We start from the raw sequence: 15,211 nt of genomic DNA, 5'->3' as shown, positions 1-15,211 counted from the left end.
TTGAAGTTGTGATGGAAATTCATGAGGGAGTTTAGGTTGTCTGTCCAGAGGATAAAAATATCATCAATGTGTCTCAGGCATTGGTTTCATGGTGCATTTGTCCAGAAATTCTTCATCAAGGTAGCCCATGAAGAAGGTGGCATATTGGGGAATCATCCTAGTACCCACAATGGTTCCCATGGTTTGGACCAAGTGTTTGTTGTTGAATGTAGAATTGTTATGAGTGAGGATGAAATGGATGAGTCTGGTGATGTGTTTGGGATGGAAATCAGAATATTGTCCATTGTCATGTAGATATCTGAGACAGGCAGCGATGCCATCCTTGTGAGAAATGTTGGTGTATAGGGAGGTGACATCCATGGCAGCAAGAATGGTGTTCTGAGGGAGGTTGTTAATATTCTGGAGTTCCTGGAGAAAGTCAGTTGTGTCCTGGAGGAAGCTGGCCCTTTTTTGTGGTGAGTGGTTTGAGGATGGTTTCTATGAGTCCTGATATTCCTTAGAGCTTAAATTCATAACTTTGCTAAACACTACAATCTTGGTCTTAATAAAGACACTGGATTTATGGCTTATTACAACAATCTCTAACCTCCTAGTCCCTTTTTTTGTCCTATGGCTCCAGAGGTGTTCACCTTGAACTTATGCTAAACAATCTGTTCCACCTTGTATTTAGCTCTGACACTCTAAGGCCAGGTATACACTACAGACCTATATCGGTATAACTACGTCATTCAGGGGTGTGAAAAATCCACATCCCTGAGTGACACAGTTATACCAACCTAACCACCCTACCACCCCCCGTGTAGACAGTGCTATGTCGACAGGAGAGCTTCTCGTGTCAGCACAGCTACCGCCTCTTGGGGAGGTGGATTAACTACATTGACAGAAGAAATCCTCCCATTGGCATAGGAGCATCTTCACTTAAGTGCTACAGTGGTTCAGCTGTGCCGATGCAGCATTTTAAGTGCAGACCTGCCCTAAGTACCTTCCCCAGACCTGAAGAAGAGCTGAGTGTAACTCGAAAGCTTGTCTCTTTCATCAACAGAAGTTGGTCCAATAAAAGATAATACTTCACCCTCCTTGTCTCTGAAACATTAATAACAATAATGACTGGAATGCACACAGGAAGCAGATCTTCTGAATAATAAGGAACAGGGCTGAATTAAGCTTTTGTGGGCCCTGGCACCCTGACAGTGGCCCCACCCCCCACTCTGCCCACAGGCCGCGCCCCTACTTGACCTCTTCCCTCCTGAGGCACCGTCCGCACTCCACCCCAAGGCCCCGTCTCCACGTGGCCTCATCCCCCGAGACCCCGCCCACCACTCACACAGGGGATAAAGGAGGGAGAAGAGCAATCAGGGGCCAAGGGGAAGAGAGGAGCGAGTGGCCGGCGGGCCCTGGAGGAAGAGACCAAGCAAGGGTGGGGCCTTGGGGTGGAGCACAGACTGATCAGGGCTGTGGGGCCACTGTCTGGGTACCAGGGCCCCTTCTGAGTGTGGGCCCAGTGCCATGGCACCATTGGCGCCATTGTTAAGTCGGTACTGATAAGGAACCATTTTTTACAGTCACTTTCCTGTCCATTACCACACTTTAATACTATTGTTTTACTTTGTAAGGCAATACTCTGAAATCTTGCAACACATCCACAAGTAATTTTTAACATTCCCATTAACAACATTCAAGTAGCAAACGACCATTTAAAATCTTTTCACAAACAGTAGAATCTTATTTTGTATGTTGACACCAAAGCAGTCAATGCAAAAAGACCTTGTTTTCTCAACTGCAAACTATGGGCTACAAAAAATTATTTTTTTCCCTTCTGAAGTTCAGAGCTGACATATTACATTCCAGCAAATCTTTTCATGACATGTATATCACATCAAATTATATAAATAGGACAATGTGTAAGTGTACATGCCTGTCACAGTATGACACTTCACAAAATAGCATGCCAGGGAATATGAAAGAGAAGTCTTACAAACCGGGGTTAATAGGGGAAGAGACTTCAGTCAATATTTGCATCAAATGTTCTTACCCAAATCTCTGTGCGCAATAAGAGTGCAGCAACGTTTGCTCTCTTAGGCAAACAAGAAAATATCCACCCCGACAACCTACAATCACTCCTACAATAAACAGCCACTAAACATTAGACTGTCCCTAAGATTTTTCTTCTTTAGGCAGCCATCTGTATGACAAAGATGGCCCCAATGTGCAGATCTGTCTGCAGGAACTGTGTCACTTTTTTGCTACTCCTAGAAGCAGAGAGCTGAAAAATCTAGTTTGATCTGATCCATGTTTGGGAGTTCAAGTGATGATGCACTTACAGGCATCTTCACCAAGCAAGGAGCATGAAGTCACCATGCAACTGGGGTAAGCTATGAATAAAGTTTGGAAGGACAAGATGGGCTTCAGTACTGAAAAATCTTCTGAGCAAATGTATTAGATATTATAATCTAGGCTCTGAAGATCTTTTGGAGCAAATCCCTGTGGATGAGCATTTTCAAAAGCTCTGGCCACATTTTTTTTTTTTTTTTTTTTTTTTGCAAAAGCTACACAACATGAGACCTGACCTCACCTCACTGCTGTTCTTTCGGAAGCATCTTTTATGAAACCCCTGGATCCAAATTCTCAAAATGTATTAATTTTGTACCCACAATTTTGACAGAAATCAATGGTGGATGAAAATGATTGAATTTCACTCAGTAAAGAGATACACTATAAATATATTTTTAAATAGCTACGTTATATGTACTACATTATTTCTTTTTGTAATTGTAGTAAATGCTGTAGTAAAGTCAAATGCCATGCCACTGTAAATGATGCTTTTTTAATGGTGATCACTATATCTTTTGCAGACACAAATCAGCATGCTAAATAAAAATGATAGATAGAATGTCGACAACTGACTGTGCCAGCAATTAATCCTTGGAGCAAAATTAGAATCCAGGTTGAGGCTTCCGAAAATTTGGCCCTTACACTTTATAAAGCTACAAGGCCTGTCACGAGGAGGGCTGGCCCCTGTAAATGATGCAGGTCCCGCTCCCCTGTGCCATAGCAAGTGCAGCCGTAGCAGCAGTAACAGTCATCATTGTCAACATCTTTGGAGAAAGCTGCTGAGAGCAGAAAGCTCTCTGCAGGCCATCCTTGGGAAGAGGGAGGAATTGGCTATGAGACTGTATATTTGGGACCTGGGAGAATGCTGAGGGCATGAGAGCAGCAAGAGGGGTTTTCTAGCTGCTGTCCCCAAGCCAGAGAGCCAGGGCTGGAGAGGGCTGAAGGAACTGTGGATGGACTTGGACCCTGAGAAACAGCGAGATGACTAGGGAGAGTGAAGAATGCTCCAAGCAGAGAGGCTGTGGGGGATCCTACTGTGAAGAGCGCAGTTGGCAGGGCTGGGGTGTCTGTGCTGATAAAGGACAGGAGAGGGCTGCGCTGGAGACCTGGGGTGTGGTGAAGACACCAGGGCTGCATGTTGCATGTACTTTTGGGACTGTGCAAGGGAATTTTAAGTTATGGTTGTGGGATTCTTATGATTTATCTGCATGGGACTTATAAATGAACCCCACAAGGGTTATATTTATACTTGGGAACACTCCATGGGGAAACTGAGGCAGGCCTGCTGCAGGAGAGCACTCTGGGTGCAGCTGACCTATGACAGGGCCAGATCCTCAGGTGGTATAAATTAGTGTAGTTCCACTGGCTTCCCCACAGTTTTCATAAGTGATTATATATAATCATTAGGACAGAATCATCCCTGGCGTAATGCCACTGAAATCAATGCCATTACACTAAAGGTGAATTTGACGTAGTGTCTATATTATAAGTTATATATGAAAACAGTTCACGTCTCCTTTTCTCACCTACAGAAGCTAGACATTGCTGAGGCAAAAAATAATTTATCTGCAGTCTTGCAAACTGTCATGAATATTTAATGGCCCAGGCCCACATTTTATTCATTATTCTTTTACTTATTCAACCCACATGAATTTTGAAAACTTCTATAAAACCAATAACGTATGCCCCATCTGTTCCCGATGGCAAGCATTTTATCTATACATTATACGTTATAACATTTTCTTTTAAACTCTGGTTCCATGAGTTCATGAATAAAAATTAAATAGGTTCATGCCTGTGGTACGCTTAACCAAGTTGCTGTAATTTTAAGCAAAGCTTTCACTACTAAACAAGTAAAAACTAATTATATGCAGGTGGCAGGATAATAATCATTGTATAGTAATTAATACATCTAGCAGTGTAAAATGCAAGTTTCTAATTATTACAACATACTGTATACTACTTACAGAGGACTATAGTTACAAACAACAGAGGTGAACAATCCAGGGCATTGCACACCATTCATATATCCACATCCAATATACTTCATCCTTGCCCATACAAGAAAGATACAATTTTTTTTAAATGTAAAAATCCACAGATAAGGACCAGGAGAATAATATGTACTTTATCAAATGTTAGAGAAGGACATTATCACACTACCTCTGTGTAATGTCTACAGAGAGGACCTGAGCAGTCACTGCTTTCAAAATTATACCAGCTTGCTTCATCCCACCAAGTCTTCAAAGATAAATAGATCCAAGTATCCAGCTTAAACAATAAAAGAGTGTATTTCTGTAAATGTATTGGATATTCTATCTGTACATAACTTTAATGCTTCATCATCATTCTAGAAATGTTTATGTGAATGTTGTATATTCTGAGGTAGCCATCTTGGCCAGAAACAATATTTCTTAATATTACTCAATAGGCCTTTATTCATCATTGTGTGCAGTTAAAAGTATCACTGTAGAATTTACCGGTCCTTACTATCCTGCTTGTACAGTGTCCTATATAGGCTGCAAGAGGGTCAAAACTCTCAATATGGGGGCTAGTTATACCTTGGTATGCATGAACAGATGGATCAAGTAGTCAGTATGATGCCCTCACAGATGATCATTGAGAAAGGTTAGTCAGTTCACCATCCCTAAGTTAACTTCCAAGAATTACCTGTCCTCAACCAAGCATTAATTTGTTCCATTTAAATAAGATTGCAACCAATCTAGGAAACTGTCATAAGAAATTGGGCATTTGTCTTTCTTCCACTTTGTCCACAGCCATCTTTCAGTGTGCTGGCTTTCAAAAGACTTGAGACATTTTTAAAGCAGCTTCTAACTATGCCATCACATGCTACATCCATTATATTTTTCTCTCCCCTGTCAATATCAAATATATTTCACTAGCCCTTTCATGTAAAACTTTGAAATATTTTGAGACACAAAAATGAAAAAATTCCAGCCTGCAAAATATTTAAGTGTAAAATATGTGGTATATACATTGTGATATATAAATCAAGCCCAATGCTTAATGAACATCTGCTAGTGATGTATGGAAAACTACACCGAATAAAAATCTTTAGGGCTAATTTTCAAGGGACCTTTTCAATTAAGCCTCCAAAGAGTTACATTTGCAAACAGAGGCTCCAATCCTGCAAACAGATCCAGGTGGGTAGACCCCTGAACCCATGCAGAGCCCAAATAAACTGGTGGATTTTACTGATGCCACTGAAGAGACCCCCAGTAAATGTGGCCTTTGTTACACAAGTACTGAGTTTATCAACAAGAATAATACTTTACACTAAAAAAGAGCTTTTATCCCAGAGCTCAGAATGCTTCACAAAATATTAACTAACTCTCACAGCATCCCTGTGAAGTAGGTAAGTAGTATTATCGCCATTTTACAGGTAAGGAAATGGACTACAGAGAGTTAACATACCCAGGATCAAACAGCATGTGAGTACCAAACCTGGGACTAGAACCAGCTCACCTGACTTCCAGGGCTACTGTCTGACTATACAAGACCACCTTTCTAGCAGCATGTTGAAAAATCAAGCAGGTCTTGCTTGCCTATATCCTTTTTAAATAACACTGCTTGGCAGAACACATTTAACTTAATGAACATTAGCAAATGTTCATTAAGTTAAATGCTTGGGTACACTGCCCTATGAGTAGGGCCTAGCAAATTCATGGTCCATCTTGGTCAATTTCACGATCATAGGGTTTTAAAAATCGTGAATTTCATTTTTTCAGCTTTTTAAATCTGAGTGTCATTATTGTAAGGGTCCTGACCCAAAAAGGAGTTATGGGGGGGATCGCAAGGTTATTATGGGGGAGTTGCAGTACTGCTACCTTTACTTCTGCTGGTGGCGGCGCTGTCTTCAGAGCTGGGCAGCTGGAGAGTGGCGGCTGCTGGCCAGGAGCCCAGCTCTGAAGGCAGAGCCACTGCTAGCAGCAGTGCAGAAGTAAGGATGGCATAGTATGGTATTGCCACCCTTACTTCTGCACTGCTGCCTGCAAAGCTGGGCCCTCAGTCAGCAGCTGCCACTCTCTGGCGCCCAGCTCTGAAGCACAGAAGGTTGGCGTGGTATGTAATGATATGGTATGGTACCTTCTGACCCCCCTGCAACTCCCTTTTGGGTCAGGACCCTCAATTTGAGAAACGCTGGTCTCTCCCATGAAATCTGTATAGTATAGGGTAAAAGAACACAAAAGACCAGATTTCACGGTCTGTGACACATTTTCCATGGCCGTAAATTTGATAGGGCCCTACCTATGAGCACCACTTGCTGTAACCTAGAGCAATATAATTTTATAAACTGTACAATTTCTTTTTAAGTGACATGATGTTGCAAGTGCTGGGGGTGGGAAAACTCTATACACTTGCTGAAGTCCCTGTAAAACAAAAATGGAAATATTTATAGGGAGACAGCTGCTCCAACCTGCTACTTGGCAGATGATGTATGAACTTTAAGGATGTTTAAAAACTGGTAACTACACTCTTATGTTAAATATAAGTGGCCTTCAACAGGCTACAGCAGTCCCCAGAGTGTTAATTAGCACTGCCACATAATTCAGATCTTTTTTAAATTAACCTTTCTTTTCTCATCCTTTTCTGTTCTTTGTTCCCTGCCCCTTTTGCTGCTCCAAACTCTTTAGACTGTGCAGGAGGGAGGAGGAACCAAACAGAAAGGGGTCTGGGAATGAAGGGTCCAAAAACAAACAAAAGCCCCAGAGACTTGGGAGTCAAATAACCCTATACAAATATAAAGAGAACATGCTCATACACATGCACACAAAAATGATTAAAATTAAATGTTAGCATTTGTTTCACATTTTCTAATTGCTTTACAAAACATTCTTCCATGGTATTTTACATGGCATAATATTTTTAAAGAATCATTTTAGCATGAATAATTGTCCAAATTTTTTAAGAGAGAATATCAATTTTATGTTTGCATTAAAACACTTCAGAGTCATGCTGATTAATTCATTTCTTGAGGGTTTGCTTTAAGTCTCAAGATACTGGCTAAAATAACCTAGATATAGGAGATAAATACTAGGAGAGAACTGGGATGCCAATCTGGCAAACACTTATGCATGTGAGTAATTTTGAGCATGTGAATGGCCCCACTGAAGTCAATGGAACTACTCATGCAAGTCAGTTAATCAATATTCCTTGGCACTGATCCTGCAAACACTTATGTACATGTTTAACTTGGATTTCACTGGGCCTGCTCACAATGCATGTGCAAGTATTTGCAGAGTCAGGGCCTGGATATACCATCACATGGGTGTGCCCACGTATTTGATCCCTCTGAGACAAAGGCCGAGTCCTGAATGATTTTTTGGATTTCAAGTCACTTTTGTCCCTCAAAAAGTTGCACAAAACTTTGAAACAAGTGAATAAGAAATGGTTGTCTTCTTCAAATATTACAAATTGGAAATGCTTAACTCTTCCTTTCAAAGCAGAGTGGTTGCAAACCTTGGAAAAGATATTGGGTATGGAAAAACTGATACCGCAGCAGAATGGACACTGAATACATCCAAGCAGGTTTCATATTATTTCAGGAATTTCTTTATAACATTTAACAAATAGACCCATCCATACAAGACTCTTGACCCCTCTCCCACCTGAAGTCAATGGAAGTTTATGTACAGAGAGAGCAGTTTGCCTGATTGGCTAGATTTAAAACACGGAAAAAAACGTATGTGATGTATTTATTTTACGTTAATCTATCTATGGAAAGAAATCAGTGCTATGATTCATTCCAGGAGCATCAGCATTTTATAAACATAGTTTTAAAATATTAGTTATTTCTCACATAATTAAACAGATATCTATATATCTGTTACTGCAGGCTGGGCTTCATTACTCTGGGTAGCCAAATTAAAAAAAAAAAAACAGAATCATTCTTACGGAGTCAAGACAAATTGGATCTGTGCTGCTGAATCTATTCAGATTTTGCCCCATTTCCTCAAATGTGTTAAAGTGTCTTTCAGACTGACCATGTTCAAAAGTGAATTTACCAGGCCACTCCTGAGCCATGCTGGCTAACTCACCAGGCCATTCCTGTTGATAAATTGTAAAAGAATATTCATTATTGGTTTTGATGTAATAATTCAAATACAACATGTTGTAAGTGTACATTACTGGTACCTCATCTAACAGATTCACTCTCACGTAGAAAGTGTTCATAAATGTCTGACTCACATAAGCATTTCTTCCTGTGTGCAGCATTTCTTCAAGCTGCGGGACATGTGTATTGGCTGCACCACATTTAGCAAAAAAGATCCTGAATAATCCTGTCCCCCTACGAGCAACAGTGCAGAGATTGATATAACACTTTATCCAAAACAGACCAACACAAAACCAACCTCCACCAGGGTTGCCAACTCTGACTGAAGTTATTGTGGGAGGTTGTTTTCCCCAACATGACATAATGTCATTTTCTTAAAATAGCCTATTAAAATCTCCCGGATTGCTTTCAGTAGTCACCAGGAGACCAATGCCGATTCTGGGAGAGTCCTGGCCAACCCTGGAGGGATGGCAACCCTAGCCTCCACTAGTGTGTAAGACGGGGTCGGCAACCTTTGGCACGCTGCTCGCCAGGGTAAGCACCCTGGTAGGCCGGGCCGGTTTGTTTACCTGCCGCGTCCACAGGTTCGGCCGATCGCGGCTCCCACTGGCTGCAGTTCGCTGCTCCGGGCCAATGGGGGCGGCGGGAAGCAGCGCGGGCCGAGGGATATGCTGGCTGCCACTTCCCGCCGCCCGCATAGACCCGGAATGGCGAACCGCGGCCAGTGGGAGCCACAATCAGCCAAATCTGCGGACACGGCAGGTAAACAAACCGGCCCGGCCCGCCAGGGTGCTTACCCTGGCGAGCCATGTGCCAAAGGTTGCCAACCCCTGGTGTAAGAGCTAGGAGCAAGTTGGTTTAGTTACATACAGTATGTGAGAGAATTGCCAAAACACAGGATGTTCATGCTCATTTTCCTAGTGCCTGAAAGGACTACTACAAAATCTGCAGTAACACCACTAATACAATCCATAATTAAGGTTAAGATTTGGTCACAATTATTTTTAGTCAAAGTCATGGACAGGTTGCGGGCAAAAAACAAAAATTCATGTAAAACTGAAATATTTTGAGACACAAAAATGAAAAAATTCCCAGCTCTGGCCACAGTCACGGAGGGGTAGGGGGCGCACAGCCCCAGCTCTTCCCTGGCCACAACCGCTGACAGCTGAAGCTGAAGAAGTCATGGAGGTCCGGTAAACTCAGGGACTCCATGACTTCCATGACCTCTGTGACTAAATCATATCCTTATCCATAATAAAATTTCCTCTGATGTGGAATTTTGACCAGGGATTTATTTCAGAACTGATTCTAAGAAGTTGTGTAATTTTGTTCTTATCATACAATAAGATCAAAGAAGTAGAAAAATGCTTTATACAAGATTTTACTTTTTGTAAATCATTGTTATCTATGCAGCTATAGATCTATACTCCAGCATTATGGGCAGGCTCCTTAGTAGTTTCTTTTTCTTGGAGTTTTCTTTACAATACTAATCAGTGAACTACTGAAAAGTATCATAGTGTGATATGATAAATATGGCCTTAATTTATTCTTTCCTTTGAATTTTTTCATATGATAGTTCTTTTGTTTTCCTCCATACAGTGTTTATATATAAAGTCTGTACAAGGAAGTTTATTCCCAGGGTACCCAGGATACTGCTCCAAAATACATTTTTTTCAGTTTTCAATGTAAAATTTGTTTAATTTGTTTGTTTTTTGGATTATGCTTACTTTTTATATTGCCTATTATTAAATATTATTTATATAGTACCTTATACATAAATACAACTGAAAGTTCCCTGTTTGAGCATCTTACAATCTGAAGCTCTGATCCTGTAAATTAGATGCATGCATTCCGCCGTGCCAATTCATAGCCCCACACATGACTAAGGTTACTCACATGTATAAGTATGTGGATGGGATCTTAAGGCTCTAATACTTTACTTAGGGTGACCAGATAGCAAGTGTGAAAAACTGAGACGGGGTAGAGGGTAATAGGCGAGTATATAAGACAAAGCCCTGACTATCGGGACTGTCCCTATAAAATCGGGACATCTGGTCCCTTTAACTTTACTCCATTGAGGTTACTCACAACACCTGGTAATGTTTGCAGGATTTGGCCTTTTGCCATTAGATTTAGGGACAAATTTTTCTCTCATTTACACTGGTGTAATTCTGGAATATCACTACTGAAGTCAATACACTGGCATAACTGAGGGCAGAATATGGCTCTTAAATGTTATAAATATTTTTGAAGGTTGAGATTTAAAATGTTACTTTTTCCCCCTATACACCCAGCATTACTAATGGCACAGAGAACTTGTTTCCACTTTACACAAGAAATAGACAGTGATTTATTTGTGAAATCCTTCAGTAGGGGAAGCTAAATAAAAAGTCCCAAAGCTGTTCAGTGATGTCAATACTTTTCTGTAATACATTTTGCAAATATAAATCCCAAGTATAGGGAAAAAAGAGAAGAAGAGAGTAAGTTCATTCCCTAACTAAGAAGCTATTGAAGATTTAGAGCAAGGGAACAGAGAGTTTTGAGATGGAAATTTCAGCTCATCAAGGAATAGGCACCTCAAAATTCTGTTATAGAAAACTGAAATTGTCAACAGAACTTAAGCAGCCTAAACATACAACACCACAACTTATTTAACATTAAACATGGACTAGGCACTCTAAGCCTTTATAGTAAATATGATTTTCCTTCAATTTGATTCAAACTAACGTGCGCTTTAGCTATCTCTAAAGCACTTGTTTAAACATTCTAAAATACTGATTAAACCTACTATGAGAAGATATAGTAGGTTTATATTTTCAAAATATAAAAATAACCCATTACTCTGTATAACTTCAATTACAGCAACATGGGTCAACACAATATTCTATAGGACAAGAATAATGGTGATAGGCATTGTAAATCTGTTGTTAAATAAACTGTTTAGTAGAAAACACCATATTGAAATATTATTAAATCCCCACTATTAATCATCCTCCGGCTGGCAATGACCCAGAATAATGTATAACATGCACCATAAATAATAAGTAACCACTCTCTATCCATTACCCATTTGATGTTAAATTGATGCATTTAATAATACATGCTGCTTTGAAATTACTGAAATGGCAATAAACAAAGAAAACCCTGTTAACTCATTTAGACACTCTCTGGCCTCATTAAAGGCAATGAGGAAGCAGTGTATAGAGATAACTTTTCTTTCTGTCCTTTTTTTTCTGAACCTTGCTCTTCCAATCAAAAGAGAAGCTTAGTATCTCTTGTTCAAACAATTTGAGAAGTATTGAGTTCAGGACATATAAAACACATCAGCTAAATTTAATATGCTAAAATGTCATTTTTATTTGACCCAAAAAAAAGGATAATGTCATACTCTCTAAACTTGTTAACTTCTTAAGGTACAGTTTGGTTATAGATACTCAGGATGGTTAAAATAAGCCCACTGGTACAAACCAGTAAATACTGAAGAACCACCACTACAGACTTTCTGCTAGTGAATGCATTAGCTCCTTCTCCTGTAAAGGATGGAGCTATTGGTGGGACAAGAGCTTCCCAGAGAGCAGCTACCTACCAGCTTGAGCACACTGGCAGGTGGAGGACCTATCTTCTGCCTACAGGAGTTGTGTATGTTCAGCAGCAGCTTGATCTCCTCTCTTGCGTAATCAGTCTTGGGAGGACTCCCTAGAGCCCACCCCAAGGAGAGAAGCTGGAAAAGCAGTAGCCCCAGCAGCTTGGGGAAAGACTTAATCACATGTATTGGGGGTACCTGCTTCTGCCTTGTGTGCAGGGAGGGCAGGGCAGGGCAGGGGAGGCAGTGGTCAGGGCAGGGCACTGTAAGAACTGACCATGTAGCTTGCAGGGCAGGCTGCCAAGCTTTAGGGTGTAAGGCACTATGGGTGCAGAGCAGTGTAGAGAGCACAGGGCAAAGAGAGCACAGGGAAGGATGGGGGGTTTTCAGGACAGGACATGACACCAGGCACAGTTGGTATGACAAAACAGAGGTCACTGGGCGTGGGGGCAGGGCAGCATGCCAGGCAGTATGGGTACAGCAGGTACAAGGCAGGGAACTAGACACTGGGTGCCACAGCACAGCAGACTGGGGCAGGGAGGGAGCAGGCATTACCTGGGGCGTGGCCTAGCAGGGGGCAGGCACTACGTGGGCTGCAGTAGGCAGGGGAGGGAGGGAGGGGATGGCACTACGCGGGGCACAGTACAGCAGGGAAGGGGCAGGCACTACGTGGGGCGCAGCAGGCGGGGGCAGGGAGAGGAGAGGGGCGGTGTAACCAGGTTAGGTAAATAGAGCCCCATTTGGGGGGAAACTGAGGCAGAGAACAGGGACATGACTTGCCCAAGGTCACCTGGGAAGTCGTTGTCGGAGTCCTGCTTTGAACACAGGAGATCGAGGCTCCTAGTTCTGCGCTGGCTCAGACCATTAGACCAGAGGCCTTCAAGCCCTGAGCTCTGCACCTGCCCACACAAGGTATTAATCTTGGATTCAGGAGCAGCACACTGCAAGTTTTCAGTGAAGAAACACGGCTGTCTCGAGCCCTTATGGCTACAAGGAAAATCTTCCAAAGGTGATGGGTGTCTAGCCGACACAGTTCTGTCTGCCTGAGTCTGCAGCCAGCCTGGGACAACAGCTCTAGGAAATGCAGCAGTAACTGTTAAGTCTAATTACGACACCGCCAGAGCCAGATTTTCATGTAACATGGGTGACCAGTTGCGTGGTGCACAACCACTGCAAGTGTGTGAGCAACTCAGGTTGAGTGCAGCTGAACCCTGGGCAGGCTGCAGCACCCAAGAGATTTTTGTTCTCCCACTGAATGACAGCAGATGCACCAGTAACTTTACTAGGTAGAAGTTTAGTGACCACATTAGGGCCATATCCTCCCCACTCCCAGCATTGAGCCAACTGCCCCTCATCATTCTCCTGATTGCTTGTATTGTTATTGATGGGAGATCTGCTGTGGATTGAGGGGTGTATATGGACCTGCCTTTGCAGGCTCAGTCCTGGCCCAGCATTCGAAATAAATTGCCCTGAGTTTCAGAAGTACTGAGTACCCTGGAGTTCCCACAGACATCGGGGGAACTGCAGGTGCTCAGCATCTCTGAAAATCAGGCCCAGAGTGACACTGATGCCTCTGCCCTGGGCCAGAGCTCTCTGAGTAAGGGGCTTCAGCAGCAATTGGCGTGGGGCAGAGTAAAGCAACCCGGACGGTCATGACGGAGGCTGGAACTCCGTCCTTGCCTCACACCTGTGGGGAAGACAGGCCTTCAGACACCCCCTCCCGCCTGCATTGCACTTTCCAGCCCAGGAGCAAGGAACCATTTCACACCTTAGTGCTGGGGGGAGCTGAAGCCCAGAACGGGGAAGTAACTTGCCTGAAGTCATCCAGTGAGTTGGTGCCAGGGTGGAGAATAGAAGCCTGATCCTGACTCCCAGCTCTGTGCTCTGATCCCCAAAACAGCACTTTCCAGTTCCGGGGGGCAGGAGGGACTTTAGCCACCTGCAGGAGACCCAAGGCAATTTATTTTCATTAAATATGTAGACTAAATAATGAAATTAATAAATGTTCAAGCCGAACGTGTATTAATTGTAATGAACAATGCCACATTATGCAGTATTCATTTTTGAAAGTTTAGAATAAGCGATGCTCTGGGGGGAAGGGAGGAGGGGTGGGCGCAGGGTGGAAGTTTTGCCTAGGGCACAAAATATCCTTGCACTGACAGGAGCAGCACAGCGGGGAGGGGGCAGGCACTACGCAGGGTGCAGCAGGCGGGGAGCAGGGAGGAGAGAAGGGTAGGCACTATGCGGGGTGCAGCACAGCGGGGGGGCACTACGCGGGGTGCAGCACAGCAGACGAGGCGGGAGGAGAGAGGGGTAGGCATTACATGGGGTACAGCACAGCAGGGGGGCACTATGTGACACAGCACACTGGGGCAGGGAGGGGGGCAGGCACTATGCGGGTGCAGTACAGCAGGGAGGGGGCGGCACTACACGGGCGCAGCACAGCAGGGAGGGGGGAGGCACTACGCAGGGCGCAGCAGGCGGGGGGGCAGGGAGGGGAGAGAGGTAGGCACTATGCGGGGTGCAGCACAGCAGGGAGGGGGGAGGGGAGGCACTATGCGGCACAGCAGACTGGGGCAGGGAGGGGAGAGGGGCAGGCACTATGCGGGGTGCAGCACAGCGGGGGGCACTATGTGGCACAGCACACTGGGGCAGGGAGGGGGCAGGCACTACGCGGGCGCAGTACAGCGGGGAGGGGGCGGCACTACGTGGGCGCAGCAGGCGGGGGGCAGGGAGGGGAGAGGGGTAGGCACTACACGGGGCGCGGCACAGCGGGGGGGCACTACACGGGCGCGGCACAGCAGGGAGGGGGAGGCACTACGCAGGGCGCAGCAGGCGGGGGGCAGGGAGGGGAGAGGGGCAGGCACTATGCGGGGTGCAGCACAGCAGGGGGGCACTACGCGGGCGCGGCACAGCAGGGAGGGGGAGGCACTACGCAGGGCGCAGCAGGCGGGGGGGCAGGGAGGGGAGAGGGGCAGGCACTATGCGGGGTGCAGCACAGCAGGGGGGCACTACGCGGGCGCGGCACAGCAGGGAGGGGGCGGCACTACGTGGGCGCAGCAGGCGGGGGGCAGGGAGGGGAGAGGGGCAGGCACTATGCGAGGTGCAGCACAGCGGGGGGGGCACTACGCGGGCGCGGCACAGCGGGGAGGGGGAGGCACTACGCAGGGCGCAGCAGGCGGGGGGCAGGGAGGGGAGAGGGGTAGGCACTATGCGGGGCG

This window comes from Chrysemys picta, chromosome 14 (assembly GCF_011386835.1).
Source record: "Chrysemys picta bellii isolate R12L10 chromosome 14, ASM1138683v2, whole genome shotgun sequence".
Classification (NCBI taxonomy): Eukaryota; Metazoa; Chordata; order Testudines; family Emydidae; genus Chrysemys; species Chrysemys picta.
This window is presented reverse-complemented; position numbering follows the sequence as displayed.